This window comes from Megascapheus bottae, chromosome 23 (genome assembly GCF_031878675.1).
Source record: "Megascapheus bottae isolate mThoBot1 chromosome 23, mThoBot2.hap1, whole genome shotgun sequence".
NCBI classification, from domain to species: domain Eukaryota; kingdom Metazoa; phylum Chordata; class Mammalia; order Rodentia; family Geomyidae; genus Megascapheus; species Megascapheus bottae.
Genome location: NC_143531.1, coordinates 14307007 through 14314197, shown reverse-complemented (window position 1 = coordinate 14314197; position 7191 = coordinate 14307007). Strand labels below are relative to the sequence as shown.

The following is a 7191-nucleotide window of genomic DNA, read 5'->3' as shown; positions in this document are numbered from 1 at the left end:
ACTGGCTCGATTGTTCTCAAATTTGAGTCAAATGTGAATTCCATATATTCTGGGATCTCCAAAGGTAAATGCTGGCAAAGCTATTAAAAAAATGTCTCACCAGGTTCTCTGGGCATTTCCCATGTTCATTCTTTGTATTCAAAGCAAAACTGAGTTCTTTCATCAGGCAGCCTGGCCACAGGCCATTAAGAAAGGAACTGTTGTTAGAAGCAATACATTTTCCATGTGCTTCATACAGACAATGTAATATATTTGGTCCTTGTTTCCAGGTTAAAAAGAAAGTTTGTATTTTCTCTTGGGATCTGAGAATAAGGAAGGAAATGATACCCAACAGCTTCTTTATTATTTTTGTTCTATCTTTGATCAGGACTCATTGTACTCATATACTATTGTGTTGGATGATTACTCCTTTGTACAACTAGATAAAATAAAAATTATTCATACTTAGCAGGTGCCATGTTCAAATCAAAGTAAATATATCTATGTCCTCAAATATTTACCCTTTATTTGTGGTAAAATTAGGTGTTGATATACATATATATATAATCTGTATATGTAGTCATTACACACCTTTCTCTTCAAGAGAATACTAGAACAAATTTCTTTTCAGTCTAACTTAGTCCCTGTCATGACTTCCCATTATGCTCCCTAGTCTCTGGTCACCAGTGAATACTGTCAGCACACATACATCACAGACTATCCGTTTCTATGTAAAATGTTTCTGAATTAACCAACATAGATCGAATTAGTCATCTGCACAGAGGAATATTAGGTGAACAAAGGCAACACTTTTCACTTAGCACTTGTATTTTGTGTGATGCATTTTGTTTCATTTAAATATTAAAAGCTGAAGAAAGAAGTTTATGCAATCTTTAATAACATATACCTGTAATAATCCAATAGCCAGAAAGCCCTTTTAATGTTCCTAGAAAAGGGATCTGTGGATTTGGAAACTTACTTCTGATTGTAAACATTTTAAGCATCGATAGAAAACCCCTCACATTTTTTTTCCTGGACGTCTGCTCTTAGCTGGTAAATTCCAGCTATAAATGATGGAGCAAAAGATGGGGATCTAAGAGTGTTTTGAGTGCTTCTTTTTCTGTTCTGAACATCCTTTCTTACTCCAGTCTGCGTGGTGACTAACACTTTGAAGATATATCCAATATCTTCCTGGCTTGACCCAAATCATATGATACATTTGAGAATATGTGAAATTGATGGGCAAAAGGAATGTGAATCTTGAAAAGTTGCTATGGGCACATGCTTCTCCTGACCTAAGCTCGGGGAATATAGAATAGCCCCAACATTCCACAGCAATTGCAGGTTGAGAGAAATAAGATGCCCTAGGCTTAAGCAAGTCTTTCCATTAACATCTTGTTCTGTTTTGTTTCTTTTCCTTTTCCTCAGAGGCTAATTTTCTCCCCATTTATTCTACCTCTGCCATTCTCAACTGTCCTCTTCCAAGGCCTTGAATTTGTGATAGATTCCAGGTGACACGAGATGAAGCTGGAGAGTTCTGTTTGTCTTCACCAGTGAGATAGCTGGCATCTCTTCTTGGACATTTACTCCTCCCCCCCCCCTCCTGTCTCCTGGATGCTTATCAATCGCATTAGTGCTCTCGTGGAGAGTCCTCCCCACGCTCTGAGGTGTAGGAAAGCATAACTCACTCCTAACTGATGTTTGTTTGTAGTTTCCAGTTTTAGAAACTTCACATCTGGCTCTTCTTTGGACTGTTTGGATTTTGTAAACAGGATCATGAGAGCCAGATCTGGAAGGAACGTCATGTATCATTCCACACAGGTCTTCTGTCGATTGGCTAAAGGAGCCCCTTGCACTAAAGCCCACAGCAAGTGGCTGAGCTGGGTCACGAAAGGTTTAATGCCTTCCAGACAGATCAATTCCTAGTCTCACTAGGTGTCTGTCAATGCAATTGCATTGTTCTCACAGGAAACATGAAGTCCTCAGCTAACTCTTGATCTTGCATGTCTATGAATGTCCTCACTTCAGAATTTTGGTCATCTATTTCCATGGAGATTTATTCTACCTATCAATGTATTAATGTATTGGAGGATCTGTAACTCAACACAATGCTACCATTTAAAATCCTTCGGGTCTAGTGTGTGGAAGAAATGTTGACTTGTGTGTGTGTGTGTATGTGTGTGTGTGTGTGTGTGTGTGTGTGTGTGTGTGTGTGTGTGTGTGCGTGCGTGCACTGCTCGTAGGGCTTGAATTCTGGGTCTGGATGCTGTCCCTGAGCTTTTCTGTTCAATGCTAGCACTCTACTACTTAAGCCTTAGATTTTTTTTGCTGGTTAATTGGAGTTTCATGGACTCTCCTATCCAGGCTGGCTTTGAACCACAATCCTCAGACCTCAGTGTCCTGACCAGTTAGGAGTAAAATATGAGCCATCAACACCTAGCTTTTGGCTTAATGTTTGCTTTGGAATGGTATAAGAGTACCTTTGTTATGTTATCTTGAAATTAGCATAGCATCCAGTATGGGATAAATCGAAATCTTCATGTGTCTGTGTAAACTTTTCTCTCTGATGACTTGAATAATGTCTTTTGTTCAAGGAAGGTGAGCTTGCCAAGGTTTGTGTGCAAGAGATTCAGTACAGAAGGGCCCAGGAGAAACCTATAAATAAAGGAGAGAAGTAGGGAAAGAAGGATAAGAAGAAGTTACAATTTCACGCAGCTTCTATTTCAGGTCCTTTCTGTATGACGCTCCAGCAACTGAATAATATATCAACGTTTGTTTCCTCTAGAAGGAAAGTTGTCGCGATTTTATAACCCTTCTTGCCTGTCCTTGCTAATGGAGCTCCTTGAGGCCACTGAGCCTCCAGGGACACCTGGTGCCTGCTCGTGTGAGTAGGATGGCACCGTGAGAGGAAGCACAGAGCTCCAAAATGAAGCATAGACACCAGGCCCTAGAGAAAGGTGCTGGAGGCAGGAGGCGAGCATGTGCAGCAGAGGGCTTGCTAGAGAGCTGCTTCAAAATTGGTACATTAGATCTGCTAAGGACACAAATATGCCAGTTTTATGGGCAGCAGCCATGCTAGATTCTGCAGGACTTATCTGAGCCAGTTATTTTGTACCAATTCACAACTGGCACCCCAAAGAAAACAGCAGCCCTGTTGATCTCATTAAAACATATTTGAGTAGATATTTTAGCCTCCAGTCTAGAAAGGTGCACACTCAGTGTCCAAGCCATATCCAATTATAAACGATTAGTTACATAATTTTCAAAATACCTCAAACTTAGTTTCACGATGCCAAGGGAAAATTTTGTTGCTTAACACCTACGTACAAACACTCAGAGACATCTATGCATAATTAAGAAAATGCTTAGCTGGAGCACTTATTCAGATACAGAAAAAAAAACATTCTTACATGGTTGAGGAACTTGATTTGCACAGGCATATTCCAGTGTAAGATGGTGCATCATGGGTGAAGTAAAATGGAGCCCTTTTTGGATTCTAGATTTCTTTAAATACACTCCATACACTGATAGAATCCAATGTTGGGCTTTTATAATCCAAACAAACTTAATTTATCCTCTTACGTTCCAAAATGAGCCTCTTTTGACAAGTATTTGTGACATGTGTTTATTTTCATTAAATTTAAATACCATTGTGTGTGTGTGTGTGTGTGTGTGTGTGTGTGTGTGTGTGTGTGTGTGTGTGTGTGCTGGCACTGGAACTTCTACACAGAGCCTACGTTTTGTATTGTAACTGTGTCACTCAAGGCCAGTGCTCTACCTATTGAGCCACAATTCTACCTCCAGGTTTTTGGTGGTCCCAAGAGAGTTTTGACCAACTTACCTGGTGGTGATGGCTTTGATTTGCAATCTTCAAATCTCAGCCTCTTGAGCAGCTAGGGGTGAGCCACCGCCTCCTGGCTCATTATGTATTTTTAATAAATGGATATAAGGAAGCTAAGCCTAAAATTATCCACCCTACCTTTCCATGTCCTCAAGGAGCTTGTACAGTTTCTGTAGTAATAAAATATGGATAAGGCAAGATAGTCACATTTATACTTTTTGATTTTGATTTTCAAACATTTTCCCACTATTTCATTTGCTAGATTCCCTTCCAGAACTGAAAAATGTCAGACTTAATACAAAGTTTGATTATCTAAAACTTAACTTTTCTTCTTTGATTGAGAAAAGGAAAGAAATTTTATTTTATTAGCTGTTGCTGTATCTGCTAGTGGAAGATTTCCATATAACTAGGAATTGTACAGCCTATGATCTACTTAGGGAAGTAATATAAGTTATTAAATAATATTTCGGTTAAACAGAATTCAGAGATTTGGTGATTTGCACCTGTCAGGGAAATTTCATGGAGATGAAGGAATTGAACTCAGTCTTCAGTCTCCATCCAAAATGATTTAGATGCATAGGAGATCAAAGACAGCCATAGCTGTCAAGGGACTGAGCATGATGCACACCTAGAAAAGAGGAGGCAGACAAGACAAGGTGAGAAAGAGCTGAACAAACAGAAACAGAGGGAATGTATAGCACAGATTTACTCTCTTCAGATGGAATGTTCTGTGTTCTGTTCCTGCCTAGTTACTCATCTCCATTGGAACTGATGTATCCTACAGATGTATATATTTTCCCCAGATGTTCTTAGATCAAACATGCCAGGTTTAGAACGATTGGCTATTGTCAACTCTTCATTTTGAAATAAAATTTTTCACAAACATGTACAACTATCTCTAAAATACAAAAATAAACCATTTTTTTCTGGTTCTTTTCTCAAATGACAAGGACCACACTTGGTAAGTAATAGTAGAATGTCTACCTACTACCCTTGGAAGCCAAAAAATATTACTAGTTCCTCCAAGAATCTGTAGCCCCTCGACCAAGCTAGATTCTATAGAATGCAAGTCAAATCTTGAGACTCATGTATAGTAAGTTATTTGCCTTTTATTCCAGTAGTGGAGAAACTCAGTTCCATATTTCTAAATTTCAACTTCAATGTGTTCATGAAGACTTGTGCTTTGCTCCCTGATAATGTGACTTTAACATCTGTCTCCATCACCCAGCAATTGTTCGTCTGTTCCCTGAAGTGACAACGCAGTGTTTGCTGTGTACATATTTTTGCAGGTGATCAAGGGACCAGGTAATGTTTCCCCTGTATTAAGCTTTGCATTGTAATCAATGTCTTCTCTGTCTTCTGTGGGCTTGAATAGAGCCATCCTACATGAAAGGTTGCTACTAATACTTAGGATGGTAATACTTGACATTTGCTCTCTAATCTCTGACATTTCGGTTTCCATTGTGATGATTTGGGCTCAAACACAATGCTAGATCTTTCTCATAGCACTCTGGTTGGCAGGAGAGTCTCTTCTCACCTGGAAATGGCAAGGGGCTGAATCAAGGAAGGGATTCATGCAAAACTTGCCTCTGGGAGTCAGGGATGCTTCCTGCCGGAACTTTGCATAGAAGAGATAATTGGCTGGGCTACTTACTGACATGCCACTTATCGACATGCACAAGATTATATGATCCAAGATTCCACACAACTAAAAGTGATTATAGATTCCAGTTCCAGATTACAGGTGAGACCAAACAAACTCATCCCCTGAGTGCAATAAGCAGCATTTGCCTTTGCTGCTTGCATAACTGTTTAAACTGCAAAAATGTCATGCATTACTCCCCTCTACAAGGGGCCATTGTCTAATAAATGGTTGTTTTTATAGTCTTAGGAATGATGCCTGGATTGTGAACAAGATAACAGCCAAGAGGTATGAAAAAGACATTGTTCATTACTTGAATGAAGAAGGAGAAAAATCTAAGTCTTCCTCTGTAAGACAGATAACAGCAGGGAACCAAATACAACAATGGTTGCAAAGAAAAAAATGAAAAGAAATGTAGCAGAATTATTGCTGCATAACTACTTACTTACTCTTGTGGACATATGGTCAAGAACAAAAGGAAAACTGCAAAACATTTTATTTGAATTGCCAGTGAGAAGAAGGAACTAATAAAACACACTTTCAAATTAGATTCTCACCATTGCTCCTTCTTTGTTTTTGATCCTTTTTTTTCATGTATAGCTTGCCTCATCTCTGCCCTGAGTAGCTGATATCTAAAATATATGAACTTCTTGCTTCTTGTTCCTGGAGGGTTTGGCAGTGAAAGACTCAGGAACAGAGAAGCTAGAATGTGTCTCCTCCTGCCTGTTGGAAGTCGTTATGGGTTTCCATGCACATGACCAGGAGATTATCATACACTCTGAGCCCTCAGAGTACGTTAGGCCCTAGTGTCTCTACATCATTGCTCTGTCCTTCATAACATGTTGTAAAAACTTTCAACTACTTTACCATTCCCAGGTGTAATCTTTTTGCCTTTTACTATCCACCACATTTACTTGTAGATTTATAGGCATATTCTAATTAGAACAAATGTATTCACTCAGTGAGACCAAAGGGGATATTCTTTGGAGAGGATCACAAAGTCTCAATAGTTACGTGCATATGATCATATAAAATGATCCTTATCGAAATGCTCCAAGAAATAAAAACAAGAGGTTTTTTTGGTTATTTTTACTTTCTATGTGCTTTGTTTGGTTTTCCCTTTTGTTGCTTCTTGTTGATGATCATTAGACACTATGATGAAGTTGAACTATTCAACTTGTGGGGTTATGGGGTTTAGAATGAACATATGACACTGTTCAATTCAAAATATTCTCATTACCCTATGTAACTGTGAACTTTATATATACATCACCTTTACCATAAAAATTAAGAAAATACTTCCAATACTAATTACTGAGTACTTGTAACACTCACACAATATTTTTGTACACATTGCTACTGCTTACCAAAAGTTAAATCTTATTTCATGCACTTTATCTTAAATACTGCAGATGTTTGATTCATTTTTCCCACATTGTCACCCAAGTATCGCTGAAGACATGACGCCTTTCAACAAATCTAAAATGTTTACCACTTAAATTGAGCACATTACCTCTTGCCTGTCTTGGGGACGACATTTTCTTATTTGGGAGGTGGATTTTCACAAAATAAGCACAGGGAAACACTCAGATCATACAGCAACCAAAGCACAACTGATAAAAACAAGGAAATGACAGAGCTTACCTACCACAATTGAACTGTGTGATACACACACAATATCTTAAAATATTTGCTTTGACATTATTATTATTTAATGATATTTGGTAAA

The 7191-nt window shown here is 38.5% G+C and overlaps 1 long non-coding RNA gene across 1 annotated transcript; it reads left to right on the top strand.

The window, feature by feature from the left end:
• The first annotated feature begins 4599 nt into the window (after nt 1-4599).
• LOC150047349 (uncharacterized) lies at nt 4600-5961 on the top strand. The gene is made up of 3 exons (XR_016539390.1): nt 4600-4781; nt 4939-5125; nt 5706-5961. It is a non-coding gene; the product is annotated as an uncharacterized LOC150047349 (long non-coding RNA).
• The last annotated feature ends 1230 nt before the right edge of the window (nt 5962-7191 follow it).